Genomic DNA, 19,576 nt, shown 5'->3' on the forward strand with positions numbered 1-19,576 from the left:
ATGTCTACTCTTTCTTGGCAAAAAATGAATGAGCGAATCATGAATAAATGAATAATGCCTTCTGAATTACGGCTGTTTTGGAAGCCTTAAATTTGGGGCTCAGACAGACTTGGAATCCCATCCGACTGACGCCGAGCCGCGACCCCTAATGCTGACTCAGCATTTACTCTGGGCAGGCACTAGTGCCTTCCCCTGTCCCTGCACCTGCCTGTTCTGGACTGTGGGGTCCAGATCAGACAGAACTTGACCAGCTCAGGGTCCCAGGGAGCAAGTGGCAGAGACAGGGGTAACTTGAGGCACCTTGGGAAACAGCTCTGCTGACAGTCACGACCTTGGGGAAGTTCTTTTTCGTCTCTGAGACTCAGTCGCCAGAACCGTAAAATGGGACCATTCAGCCCAGCAGGCTTAGTCCACACTCAGGGACCTCAGTGCCTTCTCGGGTCCCCTACTCCTCAGCAGGTTTTATCACCGAGGATGGCAAACACACACAAGAGGTGCCCAGGGTATTTCATACGGTGAGGCCTAATACACGTCTATCACACTGCCGATGGACTAACAGTACTATGACAGGTGTGCGTAATAGAAGACATCTCCACCTACCGCTGATCTGTGCACATGCCTCACAGTCACCCTGTGAGGCAGAAATCAGCACCCTGCAGACAAAGAAAACGACAGCTTTGAGAGAGCAGAACGTGGGAGCTGTTCGTCACCGTCCCACAACCACGGTGCGTGCGTGTGACGCAGAGTTGTAACCACTAGGTGTATCCAACATTTTTAAAAACTTTTATTTAGTTATTTATTTGAGAGGTATAGTTACAGACAGAGAGAGGGAGAGACAGAGAGGGCTTCCATCCACTGGTTCACTCCCAAATAACTGCAACAGCCGGAGCTCGGCCGATCTGAAGCCAGGAGCTAAGAGCTTCTTCGGGGTCCCCTACACAGATCAGGGGCCCAAGCACTTGGGCCATCGTCGACTGCTTTCCCAGGCAACAGCGGAGGGCTGGGTTGGAAAAGGAGCAGCGAGGACACATACCGGCACCCATATGGGATCCTGACACGCAAGCTGAGGCTTAGCCCACTGCACCAAGGCACCAGCCCCGTTGTATTCAACATTTGAAGAATGTGACGCGCTGGGTGCGATTCTGGGCTGCTCTGTGTTTGAATCCACTTCATGTCGGAGCAGATCATGCCGCGTTCCTGGAAGGATCCCACACCTGACTCCCGCTCCTGCGTCTGCTCCATGGCTCCCACGTGTCTGTCACGACCTCGTGACTGATGGGTTGGTTTCCTCTGCTGTAAACTTGCATTCAAAGAGTAGCTTCCGTTATCAAAATATCATAGGTTCAACTACTCTGGCTTCCGTGCACACCGAAATTCAAGGTCTGTCTTTCAGTCCCTGAAACACATGCGGCAGGGAAGAGGAGCGGAACCATGTGCCTGGCGGCACTAACCCCTCGTGGGCTGACGGTAACCACTCTGAAAATGAAAAATACTCTGCAGAGAACACAGAAGCAATTTACGTCAAATCCAGTAAAACTCAAGCTTTGTAAGCCGCGCCTGTGTCTCCTGCGGGCTGTCGGCGCTGGTTCCTGACACCTTCGCCACCTGCATGGCTGCGATTGGCAGGACTCTTGCCGGACTGCCTCCTGCCATGGCTCGGGTGCCTCCTACTATGGCTTGGGTGCCTCCTGCCACGGCTCAGGTGCCTCCTGCCACGGCTCGGATGTCTTCCACGATGGCTCGGGTGCCTGCGACAGCATCCCACCAAAGCAACAATGCGCAGTGGCGCTCTCTGTGAGGTCAGGGATTGCCTCTCTGGGTGACATCCGGTGCAGTAGCCGCTGGCCACGCGCTATTGTGGATCAAACGAGGGAGCATTATTTAGATCAGAGTAAAATATAGGCAAAATAAAAGTTACCATTTAAACCAATTGAGCATTCAATTTAACACAATTTACACCTATAATTCTATGCATTAAGCACGTGCATATAACTGCAACCATCATCATTCTCCATTTCCCGAAGTCTTTAATGTTGCAAAACTCAAGCTCTCTGTCCATAAAGCAATAATCCCAGGGACTTCGTGTGAAGAGGCTTGCAGTATCTGTCCTTTTGTGACTGAATCATTTCACTCTACACAACCTTCTCAAGGGCCGTCATGGTGGTGCGTGTGCCAGGATCCACTTCCTCTCAAGTCCGAGTAAGACCCCAGTGTGTGTGTGCAACCCCCTCTCAATGGTCACATGGTTGTTCCCATTTTCAGTGAGTAAAGCCACCAGGCACACGGATGCACAGGTATCCGCTGAGTCCCAGGGAATTAATTCTTAAATTTCGCTTGATTTTAAAGAATTTGATTACAACTAGCCACACATGGCTAAGCACTCCGGATTGGCCAGCTGTCTCAAAGGCCTGGCGAGGCCACAGAGCCCTGTGAGTTCCACGGTTGGCCCCACTCTGGGCAGACGGCAGGCAGGGAGAGCCCAGCGTGTTTTCACCCGGCCGCCTCTTCTGTTGATCTGGTTGGGTGCTGACTGAGTCGCCCTGCAGTGTGGTGCCAGGGCAGGCACGAGGCCCATCCTGGAGGGACCGGGCGCTGTCCCAGGTGTGGGACAGGCACTGTGTCTCTCACCACACCCCTGCCGTGCTGGAGGCTCCAGAAGCCTCAGCCCTTGGGCCTGTCCGGTTTCTGTTGAGTGAAATGCGTGCGACTGCTGCACCATTAGGATCAATATCCCGGCCATTATGCTGGCAAAAGAGGCAGCAAATCACATTTACGTGGATTGTCAGACTCATTATTATAAGCAGGTGGCAGCGCATGCACTACAATGCGGGCCCGAAAAGACTGACATTATTTCAAATTAAAATCTATAATGCTAATACACATCTCGGGGTCTTTGTGCAGGCTCGAGTGCATTAATCTTCTCAGTGATTTGCTGATGGGCCTGCTCCTCTCGCTGTTTTCACATGAGTGGAGCTCAAAGGAGGGCTTTTAACCGAGAATGGTTAACATTTATTCATACAGATTGATAAAAGCTAACATGCAATTTTCTTTACTAGTAGCTCCCTAATAGGAATTAATGGGACATTTTAAAGAGAAATTCCAAGTTCAGGGGACCCAGAGAGAAATACTCCACAGAGGAGAGGCAATGTCATGGTCCCCTGCCTAGCACAACTCCATTAGCTCTGCAGACGTATTTAACACGCCGCAGCCCGGCCACTTTGGGCCAGATGTGAATGGAAACGCCACCAACCGGAACTCTAAGAAGAGGAGCCCTGGAAAAGGTTTTTCATAAATGATTTGGCGTTGTGCTTTCCAAATAAAAAAAGGTAGCGAAAAGTTTTGGTTAAAAAAAAAAATTGCTGTCTTATAGCCCCCCGATGAGAAGGGACCTTTTGGGCTCTCCAGGACGGTATTGTTGTAACCACGCGCACATGCGTTCTGTCTGTCTTAGAGAGTGATCCACACATCCTAGTCACTGGCACTTGAGTGGAGGGAGGCTGAGCGACTGATTTTGTTGTCAATGAGCTGGTTTGCCCGCTCTGCTGTAAGGTATTGGACAAAGTGCGTAGGACAGTGTTCAGGTTGAGAAACTTGTCACCTCGTCCTCTTCAGCGACTAAGGGGATGACTTCATTGGTACAAAGCACGTCAGCTTGGATTCATGTAGAAGAAATGTTTTTGCGCAGATGACTGAAACAATAGTTTAGACATGCTAAAAACTTTTTTCTTCAGCACAGAAAAGAATCTTCGACAATGAAAACAGAAACGGTCTCGTGGGCCTCATGTGGCCGGCAGCCTGGACGTCCCCCGCCCCCCGCCAGCCTGCAGCAGGTACTGTCCTGTCTATGCGAAGATCCAGGGCTCCAGGACATCAAGGAAGGGACTCGGGCCCCAGGCTGGCGTTATTAACCAGGTCCCTGCTCGGCACTCAGCCGAAAGCCCACGGAGGGCTGCAGGAAAACAAGCACAGAGCTTGACGGTCCATTTAGCGCCAGCCTCTGGCTTCACAGCTGGGAACGCCGGGTCCAGCGGCGTTACTGCGGCCTGTGCCTCTGGGAAGTAACTGGATTCTGAGGGCGGAGTCTTCATGGCAGGATCTGTGCTCTCGAGAGAGGACAGGAGACGGCATGCTCTCCTCTCCCTGCGCGTTTCCGTGTGAAGACACAGCAGGGAACTGCTGTGCACAAACCAGAGGCAGGTCCTCAAGGCGCAGGCCTTGCTGGGGCAGTGGCCTGGCGGTGCAACCTCAGGACTGTGAGAAAATGGATGTTGGCGGTCGAAGCCGCCTGCGCGCTGTCATATTTGTTCTAGCGCATAGACTGGCTACGGCAGGTGTAAAAACGCAGATGCGACATTGGAACTGGTACTGCCAGGAGCCGGGAGACTGAAGATGCATACAAGCCAAAGCCCAGATTCCGACGGCACCATTGTAAAGATCACGTGCTGGGAGACAAGAGATAAAAGTGGAGAGCTGTGGAGAAATCACAAACAGAATTTGGACAAACACATGGACGGGAAAGGCCTCAGAGACAAAGGTGGGGTCATTGGAAGCCGGGACAGGTGGCTCAGTGAGCTGAGTAGACGTTGGATGGAGTCTGTCCATGTCCTACTGCTCTGTGGAAGGCAGAAGTTGAGAGCAGTGAAGTTGGATTTTTAGCTGAGGCGATTTCTGATCAAGGAGTAGGAGTGGCTTGGGTATTCTTGACTGTTCATAGTACGGGGTGAGAGGAGAGAAAAGAACTGAACGTAAAATTGTAAAGCAAAAAGGGACCACAACTTAAGTACCTGGAAAATCCTGTCTGTCCATATTATTAAAATAGCCGGTGCCACGGCTCACTAGGCTAATCCTCCACCTGCGGCACCGGCACCCCGGGTTCTAGTCATGGTCGGGGCACCAGATTCTGTCCTGGTTGCCTCTCTTCCAGTCCAGCTCTCTGCTGTGGCCAGGGAGTGCAGTGGAGGATGGCCCAAGTGCTTGGGCCCTGCACCCGCATGGAGAAGCACCTGGCTCCCGGCTTTGGATCTGCACAGGGCGCCAGCCGCAGCGGCCATTGAGGGGTGAACCAACAGAAAAGGAAGATCTTTCTCTCTGTCTCTCTCTCTCTCTCACTGTCCACTCTGCCTGTCAAAAATAAAATAAAATAAAAATAAAAACATAAAGGCAGCTCAAAAGGAATCTTGACGGGTGTGGGGTGGACTAGCCACTTGCTAAGGTTAACGTGGACACTCGCCATAGACGTCAGCAGCCGTCTCGACGGAAGCCAGGAACGTGGCTGGGCCACCCAGCGGAAGCACCTCCACCTGCAGCTCCCGCCCCGCCCCGCCCCACCCCGCCCCGCCCCCGCCTCCGTGTCCCACAAGCTGTGGGCACCGGCGTGATACTCTGGCGCACAAGCTGGGCCTGTCTAAGGAGCCGCGTCTGAACCAGCCTTGGATTCCTTGGCGAAGTGTCAGGCGTCTGTTTCCTCGTCACGGAGCACCCTGTGTCTTGTTCACATCTTGCACTGCTCACTCCGCTTGGCCCCCTCGGACGTCAGCTCCTGGGGCACCGGCGCGCTGGGGTCCGAGCAGTTCCTACAGAAGCCGCCGGCACACGGCTGGCCGTGCGCCGCAGCTCCAGGGTCCGGGCAGACTGTCCAACTCCAGCTTCCAGGAAGGGGCAGAGGAAGCAAGCAGAGCTGCGCTGGATTGGGGTGCTCTGAACACCCGTGGGTGCTTTTGCTTCCTCCGGTCCCCTGTTGCTGAGCCATGCTGACGTCAGGTGTGGCTTTGCTATGTTACTCACGGCTCGACGCCTTCTAACGCAGGTAGCCAAATTATTATTCCGTTTTTATTTTTAGAGCCAGAGCAGACACAATCAATTTAATTTCAGTGCTCTGGTCATAAACCCGCATGTTAATACTGCCCCTTTAAATCAAGTGTTTACGAGTCCTGTAAGCACCACCTGGACGTTTTACCTTAAGGTCCCAAAGTCATTCAGCTACAAATTAGTGAACATTCTCCTGTACCTATTTCCTTGGCCTGGGTTTGATTATTGCTAATTATCATAAATGCCCCCTCTCCGTTCCAGACATGTGCAGTTACAGCCACTCCATCAGCCGTGCGGTTTACGTTCACGTTCAGAGTCACAGAGCGCGGAGCTGTAAGCCGTGCCGGTGTCCCCAGCCCAGAGGACACCCACCCGGGAAACTTCAAGCCCCGTACCGTGCAGGTCAGAGGCCGGGAGCATTTCTTGCTGGGGACTGAGAGATGCTGTCACGAATCACTGGCTTGTCCTTCTGGGAATAACGCTGATCTCACAGGAAGCAACCTGGGCAGGTGCTCGGCCGTGAGCCTGGAGCGTGGCTCCTGCAGCAGGAGCGAGCGGTGTGCGACTGCGATCCCACCTGCCGCAGGGGTCATGGGAGTCCATTCCTACTGGACACTGTGGGCCCCAGGCAGCCGGGGCGGACTCCTGGAGCTGATGCTCGCATCCTGACACGGCCCGTCTTCCTCCGTCCCCCCGTCCTCCCGCAGCTCATCGGGCGGGCTGAGCGGTTGCAGACATGGCTACTCAGGGCTGTCAGAAGGTGCAGGCTGTGGGCGCGGACTCGTGGCAGGAGGCAGGAGGCGGGCGGCCCCTCTGACGGGGCTCTGACCTCCTATGCCCCGAAGGCCACTGGCAACCTGACAGAGGCGAGGTCCGGGCTGCAGACGGACGGGCAACCTTTCCTCGCCGAGTCCTCGCAACCCGGGGCTGTCTGCCCTCCGCCCCCAGTGCCCTTCAAAACCACTGACGGGTTTCGCAGCCTAATCTGACAGACACGTCTGCCCGGGGCTGCTTGTTTGCAGCTCAGTCGTTCAAGGTTAGAAGCCGCTGGGCGGCCCCATCCCCGTCCGCCCTGTGGTCTGCCCCAACCTCGGCGCCCGGGCTTTGGGTGACCGGTAAGTCCCAGCGGGGTTTCTGCTTCATCTCGGAAAGCCCGAGTCAGTCACGCATGCTTCGGCGACACGCGTCCATAATGAGAACCCGAAGGAGAGGGAAACCGTCTTTCCCATGTTTGAATTTACAGCGTGGAGCTGATGCTTCAGCGGTAGTTTCTCCCAGGATGAAAAGTAATAAACCAGAAAAACAGCCCTCATAATTGGGACTGAGACTTTTAATAAATAAGCCATGAGTTAATGAGAGAGGAAGTTTTGTAATTTGACCTTTAATCATTATTGCGATTTTTGACATGAATATTGATGGGATCATTAATAACCTGTAAGTGGCTTGCTGTCACACCGCAGACCTAGAAAATCCAATGTCATTTGCTGCTGATGGTGGCTGTGGAGTCAAGGAGGCACCACACACACACACACAGGCAAGCAGCAGGGCGGGCCCTCGTGTGAGCTCCCACCACCCACCACGCTTGAAGGCGGGGTGCGCCCCGTCCAGCGAGGAGCTACGTCACACAGCACCCGCCCGCATCAGCCATGTCACACAGCACCCGCCCGCATCAGCCACGTCACACAGCACCCGCCCGCGTCAGCCACGTCACACAGCACCCCTCCTCCCACAGGACATGGCTTCTTCTAGCACGGGAGCTGCCAGTTGCAAAGCCCAGGAGTTCAAGGCCGGGCTCTTCCTTACAGCAGCTGGGGGGTTGGCAGAGTCCCTCAGACAGAGAGACGCAAAGACGTTTGTTCAGCGAGGGCTGTAGCGAGGAGTGCAGCCACCACAGCTCGTGTTTGCCAGAGACGCCGGGGCAGGGAGAGACACCGGGGCAGGGAGAGGTGAGGGGCAGGGAGAGATGCCGGGGCAGGGAGAGACGCCGGGTAGGGAGAAGTACCCAGGCAGGGAGAGGTGAGGGGCAGAGAGAGATGCTGGGGCAGGGAGAGGTGAGGGACGGGGAGAGACGCCAGGGCAGGGAGAGGTGAGGGGCAGGGAGAGACGCCGGGGCAGGGAGAGGTGAGGGGCAGGGAGAGGTGAGGGGCGGGGAGAGGTACCCGGGCAGGGAAGGAGGAGGTGTCGGGTGTGCTCCGATTGGCAACCGTCACTGACGGAGTCCTGGCCATGCCGCTCCCATGGCTGTAGGGGCTGTGGTCCAGCGTGTATGTTCACGTGCGGTCCAGCCTTGCTTCTTCCAATCTGGCCCACTGGCACCTGCAGCCGTCCAAGTCACATCATTTTCTGTTAGAACACAGAACCGCCAGTTCCGTGACTCGTGGTGAAGGGCTGGTCTTGGCTCCCCGGCACGCCGGTGTGTGAGCGTTCCCAAGCAGCTTGCGCCATCTGGGTGGGAGGAAGGGACCTGGGGACCTGGCAAACAGGGCAGCAGCTCCCGAAGACTCGGCCCAGGACCGGCTGCCTGCTGGGGGCCGCTGCCTGCTGGAGAGAGAGCCCAGGGCCACAGCAGCAGATGGATCCCCAGCTCTCCTCACACTGCACGCACGGCCACACCACAGAAAGGGAGGCCGAGATAGCCCTGCACGGCACGGCTGGAACTGGTTCTGGCCCGTGGGCAAGGTCTGATGGCTCCAGGAACGGGTCAGCCTCACGACAGGGAGAGGGCGAGGCTGAGTCGCCGGCTCCAGGCTGAGAAGGCCGGGAACATCGAGGCTTCTCGGGAGGAGACCCGGCCATCCCAGATGCCAGGGGACCCTGCACTGCCGTCCCCTGCCGGGTACTGGAGGGACCAGAGAGCTCTGCGGGAGTGAACTGGAAGTCGGATGAAGCAAGGAGGAGGAGCAGGGTTCTGCTGCAAGTTCTGTGCAAAGACACAACCGCTTCCCACCAACACGCTCTGCTTTCACCCGAGTGCTGTGCAGAACTGCAGGACAGTCTGGAAAACATGGCGGCAGGCGTGGGATCTCAGCCCTCTCACCATGGCTCTGCAGCGGGGAGGTGACCGTGGCTGGGACACGGCATAGCAGAGACGTGGTGGCAGGCGTGGGATCTCAGCCCTCTCACCATGGCTCTGCAGTGGGGAGGTGACCGTGGCTGGGACACGGCATGGCGGGGACGTGGTGGCAGGCGTGGGATCTCAGCCCTCTCACCATGGCTCTGCAGTGGGGAGGTGACCGTGGCAGGGACACAGCATGGCGGGGACGTGGTGGCAGGCGTGGGATCTCAGCCTTCTCACCATGGCTCTGCAGTGGGGACAACACCGTGGCTGGGACACGGCATGGCCGGGTACGGCCACACCCATGCAGTATTACTAGTTTTCAGTGACTGACCTCTTTTGAAGCCTTTTACATTATAAAATCCTGGTGGGTGTTTACACTGGTGAACAAGATGCCGGCTAGCGTGCCCACGTCCACTGTGGAGCGCCGGCTCCACGTCCTGACTCCAGACCCCTGCTACGCAGACCCGAGGAGGCAGTGGTCGTGGCCTGAGGCCCCTGGGCTCCCGCCACCCCCGGGGGAGACCCGAGCCCAGCCCCGGCCATTGGGAGCCCTTGGGGGAGTGACCCGCGGAGGAGGGCTGGCTCGCTCTCTCCCCGCCTCTCAACTACGTGATCTAAAAATTCTCTCGGGAAGTCGGCACGTGACTGAGCAGAAAGGCCAGGCCACAGTGGGAATCCGAGCCCGCGTCCCACGTGACCTCTGCCAGGACCACCCAGGAACGCCATCTGGATTCCCGTGGCTACTGCGCGCGCCAAAGCAGCGTCAGTTCCAAGTGTGACCAGAGCGTCCCTGAACGGCCGCTGGTGGTGTGGACGGCGACCGCCCGTGCGAACTCAGAGAATCCCCGTGGCTTGCGCGCCCGCACCCTCTCGGGGGCTCCGGCCACTGCGCGCCCACCGCCGGCTCTGCGGGCACCGCGGCTCCGAGCGCCCGGAGGGCGGGAAACCGCGGCGAGTTCTGATTGGACGAGAGCCCGAGCGTCGCTGCGTGCGTGCGCCGTTGCCTGGCAACGGGAGCCGCGGGCCTCTCCCTGCTCGCAGGCGGACGTTTTCCATCTCGCTCCGGGTCTCCTTTATCTTCGGCGAGAACTCGCATGAAGAGCAGCTCCTTGTCCGACACGAGGTTAAAGGTCGGACGTGTTTATCAAGCTGGCCTTTCCTCTTACAAATGTCAGCAAACTTTTAGATAATCACGTGAACAGCGGAGTGACGGTGTGTGCACAGGAGACGTCCCTTTTCCTGTTCGCTCCTTATCGTGGGGGATATTTATTACTCGCTCCGCGCCAGGCCCGGTCCTGGGTGCTGGGGATGTGGCAGGTCGCTTTGAACGGAGGCCGGACTCGGCGTCCACCGCAGGGCAGGGAGGGGGAGCCTGGCGTCCACGCCGGTGAGCAGCCGGATCCGCCGCCCTGGTGAATTCGTGTTCAGGCCGTCGGGGGGCTGGGGTGGCAGAGCCGCAGAGTCCCAAAGAGAAACAGTCCTCCAGGACGGGGGACACGAGTAAAATGCTTGCCCCTCCCGTCAGGCGCAGGGTGAAGAGGCAGCCCCGTTTTAATGAGATATAACAAAAAAAGTAGACAACTTTAGCAACATCCCTACAAACACAGGGCCTAGGCCAACTTGCAAGGGCCCGGTCCCTGAAATAGGCCGAGTTCACGCTCAGGTGTTTGCCAGGGGTGTTCAGCCCAGGCGGGGGGACCTCAGGGTGGGGAGGGCTGGAGAGGGCAGGAGGGGCTGGGGGCGCTGCAGGCCTGGCACAGAGCTTTCCCAGCATCCCCAGGGTTTCCCCTGCAAAGCACAGGCCTTAAGTCAGGGGCAGGCTCCAGAGCACGGGGGGAATGTCCGCGTCTCTGGTGGGCTTTTATACCCAGTGTCCTGGACTCAGAGGAAGGGGGAGCCCTAAGCCTTGGGGCACAGCATCCCTCAGCAATTCAGAGACGGCTGTTACGGCTGGAGAGCACCGGCCATGGACGACACAGCAGCAGGGCTAAGGCACCACCCACCTCGGACTTCCAAGCACTTGAGGCCTTCAGAAAGCTGTGCCTGGACAAAGGAGAGACAGGCCCACCTCTACCCCCATCGTGAGCCTAACCCCAGGCTCTCCAGCCCTGCGGGAGGGCCAGAGAAGCGGATGTCCTTGAACCCTCACTCTGCGGGATGACTGAAAGCTGAGGAGAAATGCTGAGTGGGACCCCTGGCACGGCAGCTTCCACTGTAAACTCAAGGTGACTACAACCCACAGCCACAGGAATTCACAACCTAGGGTGCACCTACGGCAGCCACTGAGCCAAGACTGCCTGCCCCGCTCAACGCCTGTTCAGGTGGGCCCACCACCTCCAGGCCAGCCTGGAAGCAGAGGCAGGCCCATCTCAGCAACACAGGAGTCATAGTCCACTGCTGGCTTATACACGACACCCAGTATTCTGCAGGAGACATGTAGAGAAAGAGATGAGGACAACCCGTTGTCAAGAGACAAAGCAGGCGACAGAACGAGGCCAAGAGATGACCTAGGGATGTATCAGTCTAGCAGGGTCTTTAAAATAGAAAGATGGTGGGCAACATCTATGAACAGAGCGGGGGAGGGGGTTGCCAGAGAGAGAGAAACTATGCAAAAGAGAAAGAAGACACTAAAAATCAAAAGATACTGTCAGATGAAAAAAAAAAATCTTTTCATGGCTTCAGTGGTAGATAGAAACAGCTTACAAAAATGAAGATGTTTCCAAAGAAATTAGCAAATTAAAATAGAAGAAGTGAAAAAAGGGTAGAAAACAACACATTACTTAATAACTGTGGAATATTTCTAAATAGCTTAATGTGTGTGATTAAAAACCCTAATAGGGGGCCGGTGCTGTGGTGAAGTGGGTTAACACTCTGGCCTGAAGTGCTGGCATCCCATAGGGGCGCTGGTTCTAGTCCCGGCTAATCAACTTCTGATCCAGCTCTCTGCTGTGGCCTGGGAAAGCAGTAGAGGATGGTCCAAGTGCTTGGGCCCCTGCACCCATGTGGGAGACCCAGAGGAGGCTCCTGGCTCCTGGTTTTGGATCAGCGCAGTTCTGGCTGTTGCAGCCATTTGGGGAGTGAGCCGTCTGATGGAAGATCTCTCTCTCTCTCTCTCTCTCTCTTTCTGCCTTTCCTCTCTCTGTGTGTAACTCAGACTTTCAAATAAATAAATAAATCTTTAAAACACCCTGGTCAGAATGGCTCACATACAGAAATCTACCAACAATAGATGCTGGAGAGGATGTGGGGAAAAAGGGACACTAACCCACTGTTGGTGGGAATGCAAACTGTTAAAGCCACTATGGAAGTCAGTCTGGAGATTCCTCAGAAACCTGAATATAACCCTACCATTCAACCCAGCCATCCCACTCCTTGGAATTTACCCAAAGGAAATTAAATTGGCAAACAAAAAAGCTGTCTGCACATTAATGTTTATTGGAGCTCAATTCACAATAGCTAAGACCTGGAACCAACCCAAATGCCCACCAACAGTAGACTGGATAAAGAAATTATGGGACATGTACTCTATAGAATACTATATAGCAGGAAAAACAATGAAACCCAGTCATTTGCAACAAAATGGAGGAATCTGGAAAACATCATGCTGAGTGAAATAAGCCAGTCCCAAAGGGACAAATATCATATGTTCTCCCTGATTGGTGACAACTAACTGAGCACCAAAAAGGAAACCTGTTGAAAAGAAATGAACGCTATGAGAAACGGTGACTTGATTGGCGCTTGTCCTGACTGTTGATGTACAATTTAATTCTTTATCCCTTTTAGTATTTTTTATGTTCTATATTAATACTATTGGTTGAACTCTGTAATTAACACACAATTATTCTTAGGTGTTTAAATTTAACTGAAAAGTAATCTCTGTTAAATATAAGAGTGGGAATAAGAGAGGGAGGAGATGTACAATTAGGGACATGCTCAAGCTGACTTGCCCCAAATGGTAGAGTTAGAAATGTGCCAGGGGATTCCAATTCAATCCCATCAAGATGGCATGTACCAATGCCATCTCACTAGTCAAAGTGATCAATTTCAGTTAACAATTGATCATACTGATAGGTCTAAGAGTCAAAGGGATCACATAAACAAGACTAGTGTCTGCTAATACTAACTGGTAGAATAAAAAAGGGAGAGAACGATCCAACATGGGAAGTAAGATACACAACAGACTCATAGAATGGCAGATGCCCTAAAAAGCACTCTGGCCTCAGAATCAGCCCTTAAGGTATTCAGTTCTGGCTGAAGAGCCCATGAGAGTATTTTAGGCATGGAAAGCCAAGACACTCTGGTAAAAAATAAAATAAAATAAAATACCTAAATGAAAGATCTCTGCGAGTGAGATCCCAGTAGAAAGAACAGGCCATCAAAGAAGGAGGTACCTTTCTCTGAAGGGAGGAGAAACTTCCACTCTGACTATGACCCTGTCGGAATAAGATCGAAGTCGGCGAACCCAAAAGGCTTCCATAGCCTTGGCAACTCATGACAAGAGCCTAGGGAGATTACAGACGCCATAAACAAGAGTGTCCATTTGTTAACTCAACAACAGGAGTCACTGTGCACTTACTCCTCATGTAAGATCTCTGTCCTTAATGTGTTGTTCAATGTGAATTAATGCTATAACTGGTACTCAAACAGTATTTTACACTTCATGTTCTGTGTGGGTGCAAACTGTTGAAATCTTTACTTAATATATACTAAATTGATCTTCTGTATATAAAGGTAATTGAAAATGAATCTTGATGTGAATGGAATGGGAGAGAGAGCGGGAGATGGGAGGGTTGTGGGCGGGAGGGAAGTTATGGGGGGGAAGCCATTGTAATTCATAAGCTGTACTTTGGAAATTTATATTTGCTAAATAAAATAAAAAAAAAAACAAATAAAAACAGAGTAGAACAGGAGGGACAGTGACCAAGAATTTTCCAAGATTAATAGAATACATCAAGTCACAGATCCAAGAAACACGTAGGATGAAATTATATTTTATAAACACTTAGACATGTCACGTCTACTGCTGAAATCCAAAGATAGAAACAATGATTGGGTCTGGCATTCGTGCAGCTGTTTAAGCTGTGGCTTGCAGTGCGTACATCCCATGTGGGAGCACTGGTTCAGCTCCTGGCTGTTCCACTTCCAATCCAGCTTCCTGCTAAGGTGTCTGAGAGGCAGTAGAAGGCGACCCAAGTGCTTAGGTCCCTGCCATCCGTGTCGGAGACCGGCCCAGTCCTGGCTGTTTTGACCACTTGGGGACTGAACCAGGGGACAGAAGATCTCCGCCTCTCTCGTCTCTCTGTGTCTGTCACTCTGCCTTTCAAGCTAATAAATAAATCTTCTTAAACAATGAATTGAAGACAGAAAAAAAAACACACACACAAAACAACCAAAACAGAAAACACTGCCCAACTTTTGTGAGAAATTGCACAGGACAAGACATGTGGCACAGCATCTGCAAAACACTGAAAAGAATAAAAGTGACAGTAAACATTTCTCCCCCCAGGGGGGAAGTGTCTGAGAATCGGACGACCATCAGGAGCGCTGGCCATAGTGACAGGATGTGCTGAGGACGGTTCTCCAGGGGGAGGGTGCTGGCCCCGGCTGGGAGCCTGCGTCTCAGAGAGGAGCGCAGGGCGCCAGGGAGGGCGCCGGGGAGGCGGCCATGAACAGGTGTGGACTGCAGCAGCAGGAATGGCCCCAGGGCTCCCACACATGCCTAAGAGATGCAGGGCTCACTGTGCAAGAGCCGGCGGCGAGGAGCTGGAAGTGTGCCAGGTCAAGGTCCTGTGCTCTGTGCAGGACATTTGAACAAAGGTCAGAGGTCAAAGATCTGCTGCCGTCTGGGACATCTGCATCCCATGTGGCAGCATCAGGTTGGAGTCCTGGCTCTGTTTCCAATCCAGCTTCCTGCTAGTGCACACCTGAGCCATGCACTTGGGTTCCTGCCACCCACGTGGGAGACCCAGACTGAATTCCTGGCTTAGCCTGGCTGTTGTGGATGTCTGGGGGATGAAACAGCAGATGGGAAGCCCCCCCCATGTGTGTGTGTGTGTGTGTGTGTGTGTGAGAGAGAGAGAGAGAGAAAGAGAGAGAGGGAGAAGGAGAGGGAGATCTGTCTGTCTAGCTGGTAAATTAAAAACAAATAAGCAGACTGACAAATATAAAAACGTGACCCCCCCCCCCCCCCGCTGCAGATCCTTTTCCTTGGGTCCTGAGACCCCGTGCACAGGGCCCAGCACCCTCTGGGGCCCCCACCTGCGCCACTGTCGAGGGAGCCGCCATCATCCTCTGCTCACTCGGCTGCAAAATGTCGCAGATGATGTCAGGACCCACAGCTCCCCTTTACTCTAAAACTGAGTGAGTGTTTCTGGTGTCTCTCTCACTGCAGAAAAACCCAATACAAATGTCACTGCAGAGGTGGGCTCCATTGCCAGAGACACCCACCTATGGATCAAGAAACCCGGACGTGAGAGGGGTGCTTCCAGAAGTCACGGGGCTGCCGCACGGGCTGTCTTTCTGGGCTCGCACCTGTCAATCACCACAGGGGAAAAGCGCAGATCAGACACAACGGGACGTGACTCTTACGTAACAAACGTACCAGCCCCGCGCTGCTGTCCAGCAGCCCACAGGAGACCTTGGTTTTAAGCGCTGGTTTTATCTGATTCTGAGTCTATGGCTGGGGTTTTGCTGCACCTGCGGTGAGCCAGCCCATGGCGCCCCCCCCCCCCCCCGTGCCGTGTTGGCGGCAGTGTTGGTGGCCTGCTCCCGGGGAGGACAGCCTGCGTGGCGGCTTGACTATCAGAGCCCTGGCCCTGTAAGCTGGCATCCGGCAGTATCAGGAAGCCCAGTCGGCCTCATGGGATGAGACAGACGCACCTTCTGCCTGGGAGGAACAGGTGTGGGGGATAGCACATGGGCCACGCTGGGCTTCTACGAAACCAGGTTTGCTATCAGGACGCAAGGAATTGCTCCAAGGTGTGGCGGGGTCCCAGTGCCACTTCACTGCGTGCTCATAATCCACGAGCTCACTTCAAGTGCAACAGATTTTTTTAAAAATTAAGTGTTGATCTCTTCAAATATTTAACATAACATCCCAATAAATAAAAGATGACAGCCCTCATTCCACAAAGGGCTCTGCCACCGTTTCGCAGCCAGCTACGCTTCTGTTTCCATACCGTCCATCTGGCAGGTGTCTGTCTGAGAGCTTCAGAAGCCAGAATCAAGTTAAATTCAAGTTGCCAGGAGCCCGAGGACGCTGATAAATAGAGGAGCTACAGGACTCCTTGCAGCAGGAGAGGGTGGCGCCCTGTCGCTTCGAAACTGTGGATTCTGAGCTGACAACTCTGAACTTCAGTGCCACTCTGGAGTTCATTAATTGTGTGATCTTGCAATTGTGTAATGACCTTTTGTATTTCTGCCTGAGAACGGGGCGCGACGTTGCAGGGAGGTTCAAGCAAGACAGCTCTGAGTCTTCTTAGAATAGCAAGATTTCGTCGTTCAGGGTCAAAATAATTCTTGATGGACGCACACTGAATCTGGGCTGTCTGGGCAGACTCTTTTCCAGGAAAACCATTTTTGTAGCTGAACATCTAAGTCCCGCGAATCCTCCTGGGTTTCACTTTAATCCCAGAAACTCATTTTGCCCCTGGAAGAAGATCCAGGCGGTACCAGGAAGATCACCGAATTAGGGAAGACACCTGCTCCCTGGTGCCCCGCGGTGCCTGGAGAACAGCAAACAGCCCTGCCCTCTCAGAGCCCAGCCCAGAGCCCACCAGGACCCTCCCATCACTGGCGGTAAGAAAGCCGTGTCTGGGTGTCATCAAGGCCCCCAGAGAAAGTACATCTGTTGAGACTGAAAGATGCATGGGGCCGGCACTGGCGCAGCGTGTTAACACCCTGGCCTGAAGCGCCGGCATCCAGTAGGGTCGCCGGTTCTGTTCCCAGCTGCTCTTCTTCCCATCCAGCTCTCTGCTATGGCCTGGGAAAGCAGTGGAAGATGGCCCAAGTCCTTGGGCCCCTGCATCCATGTGGGAGACCCGGAAGAAGCTCCTGGCTCCTGGCTTCAGATCAGCACAGCTCCTGCCATTGTGGCCAATTAGGGAGTAAACCATTGGATGGAAGACCTTTCTCTTTCTCTCTCTGCCTCTCCTCTCTCTGTGTAACTATGACTTTCAAATAAATAAATAAATAAATGTTTTACAAAAAAAGACTGAAAGATGCTGCATGTATATTTTTTAAAGATTTATTTTATTTATCGAAGGGCAGAGCTAGAGAGGGGATGAGACACAGAGAGAGAGAGATATTCCATCCACTGGTTTGCTCTCCAAATGACTGCATCAACCATGGCTGGGCCAGACAGAAGCCAGGAGCCTGGGACCCCACGCGGGGCTTCCAGGGGCCCGGCAGGGACCCAAGTCCCCGAGCTATCTGCCATTGTTCTCCCCAGGTGCCGGACCAGAAGTGGAGCAGCCAGAACTCCAACTGGCTGCTATGTGGGAAGTCGGCGTTGCAAGCTGTGGCCTAACCCCTGCACCATGACGCTGGCCAGCCCCAGCATGCACTCTGTAGTAATCTGCTACTGGATTTCGACATCTTGCCAAGGCCAGGAGCCTGGAAGCCTGGAGCCTCAGCCCGTCTCTGCAACACCACAGCCTGAGTCTTGTCTGCGATCTGCGTGGCACCTCCACGCTGCCCCACCGCACCCCAGCCCAGGGCCTGCTGCTCCTTCCCGGGTGCTCTCGGCCTCACCTTCTTCCTCACCGCCATCCCAATCTCAGGATGGCAGTGGCCTTGCTTAACATCCTTTCCCGACTGTCCCCACTTAAAACAACCACCATGCCTGTAACGGGTGCACACTCACCGCGACCCTGTGACGGCTGCGGTACCAGTTCCCCCATCGGCAGCGTCGCACGGTCCCACGGTAGCAATACGTGTAGGTGACCACTGATCGGTTCTGCTCTTCCGTCTGACCGCCCGGTGCCCTGGGTCCACCTCGGTTCCCCTCTCTGCTGGGCCAGTATCAGACCCTGGCCCAAGGTGGCCAGACCCAAGGGACCGCATGGCCGGCGCTGTGCAGTTATCCCTCTGAGAGTTCTGCTCGGGCTTAGAGGTCTGGTGGCCTCGTCCTCACTCAGGCCCTTCTCCCTTCCAGGCTCTGGGAGGTGACCCGTGGAGTGCAGCAGCGCATCCTCAGGACGTGGGTCCAGCTCCGGCTCCGAGGACGGTGCCCGTCTACGCAGGCACACGCGTCACTGCCTAGGACAGAGCCAGATTGCCTCAAGGTGACACAGCCACCTTGGCGGGGCCGGGGCGGACCCCGCCCACCATTCCGCTCCCCTGTCTTCACCAGGCCAGGCCGCGGTGCCCTGTGCTCGCCGCCTCCTTCAGACTCACGATTGCGCTTAGGCCATCCTGGCCCCAGGACGCGGCTCTCGCTCTGGGTGGAGCCCGGGCCAGGCTGGCTGAGTGGGCCGCGCCCCTCGCTCCTCCTGTTCAGCTCACAGTCGCCTGCAGTCTGGGTACAGGGGCTCCGTGGGTGCACAGGGGTGCAGTGCGTGGCTCCTGCAGGCCACTGAGCATGCCAACAGCAAAGCAAGTCTGGCCTGGCTGTGAAGTTGGGGCCAACTCCCGGTGAATGCTGCATGCGTGGGAATCTTGTGAATGGCCACTTTTGTAGGCAATGCAAATCTGTTGCACACAGAGCATCCCTGATGTGGCCTGCCATTTATTTGCTCATGCGGATTTCTAGAACTTTCTCAAGTGTGCTATTCTCGGTTGTCTCTGGTTGGTCATTTCTGTTATCTCTAGATTGCGTGGGAAAATCTGTCCCTTGCTTCTAGTACATGAAAATGAGGCCGTTGAGTCCACTGGAAATCCCTCTTCCAGAGGTAGCCTGTGTGGCCAGGAAGCACTGAACTGTAGGGAAAGAACTGACTCTGACCCCAGAGACTTGGTATTGAAAACCAGCCATTGCCATACAGTGTCGGCCCTGCGCCCCACGTGTCTGCAGTTCTGTCTTCCACATGTGATTGACTGATACGTGAACCCGCTGACAGAGCGGAAGCCGCACATCCCCCACCACCCGTGGTAGCTGCCCTGGGGCAGGTGTCCCTGTCCTCCCGGGCTCGTCTTCTCCCCACGTCTTTCTCGCACAGTTGAAGGAGCCGGAGTGAGGCCCAGGGCCATTGTATTCTACTTATAAATGGCGACAGGCATGATGGAGGTATCCATCAAGCGCCACTTCCCTTCCCGAGCAGCTCGGTCTCTGAGAGCTAGACCTTGGGTCAGAGGCAGCCAGACCGCCGGGAACCGCACTTCCGAGCCACTGAATCACCTCTTAAAACGAGTAGTAAATTCCTGTTGGTCCTGGATTTTGAAAAACAGTTTTTTTTCTTAGTTTGCTTATCGCCTGCTGCTCTCTGCTTTTTAACTTCTGCTCCTAGAAGACGTGAAGAATTCAGGAGAATTTACTCATGGATCCCAGCAACATAATCCTGGGAGATTACCTTCCTGTTCTGTCAGGAACTCAGACCGTCTGAAGCCTGTGTTTCGAAGGCACGCTTCATAGCACACCAAATAAAACATTCAGCACAAATTTGGCCCTACTCCGTGTATGTGGTCTTCCCTGAAATCTAGATGTTAAAGAAATTCCTCAGATTCCTACCTGGGACTCACAGATGCAGCAAGTGGGTCTTGTACAAATAGAGA

At 54.4% G+C, this 19,576-nt stretch overlaps 1 long non-coding RNA gene across 1 annotated transcript; it reads left to right on the forward strand.

Moving 5' to 3' along the window:
* Positions 1-9,880: 9,880 nt before the first annotated feature.
* LOC127488315 (uncharacterized) lies at positions 9,881-18,570 on the forward strand. The gene is made up of 3 exons (XR_007915992.2): positions 9,881-10,078; positions 17,316-17,801; positions 18,021-18,570. It is a non-coding gene; the product is annotated as an uncharacterized lncRNA (long non-coding RNA).
* Positions 18,571-19,576: the final 1,006 nt, after the last annotated feature.

The sequence above is a fragment of the Oryctolagus cuniculus genome, chromosome 14, assembly GCF_964237555.1.
Source record: "Oryctolagus cuniculus chromosome 14, mOryCun1.1, whole genome shotgun sequence".
Classification (NCBI taxonomy): domain Eukaryota; kingdom Metazoa; phylum Chordata; class Mammalia; order Lagomorpha; family Leporidae; genus Oryctolagus; species Oryctolagus cuniculus.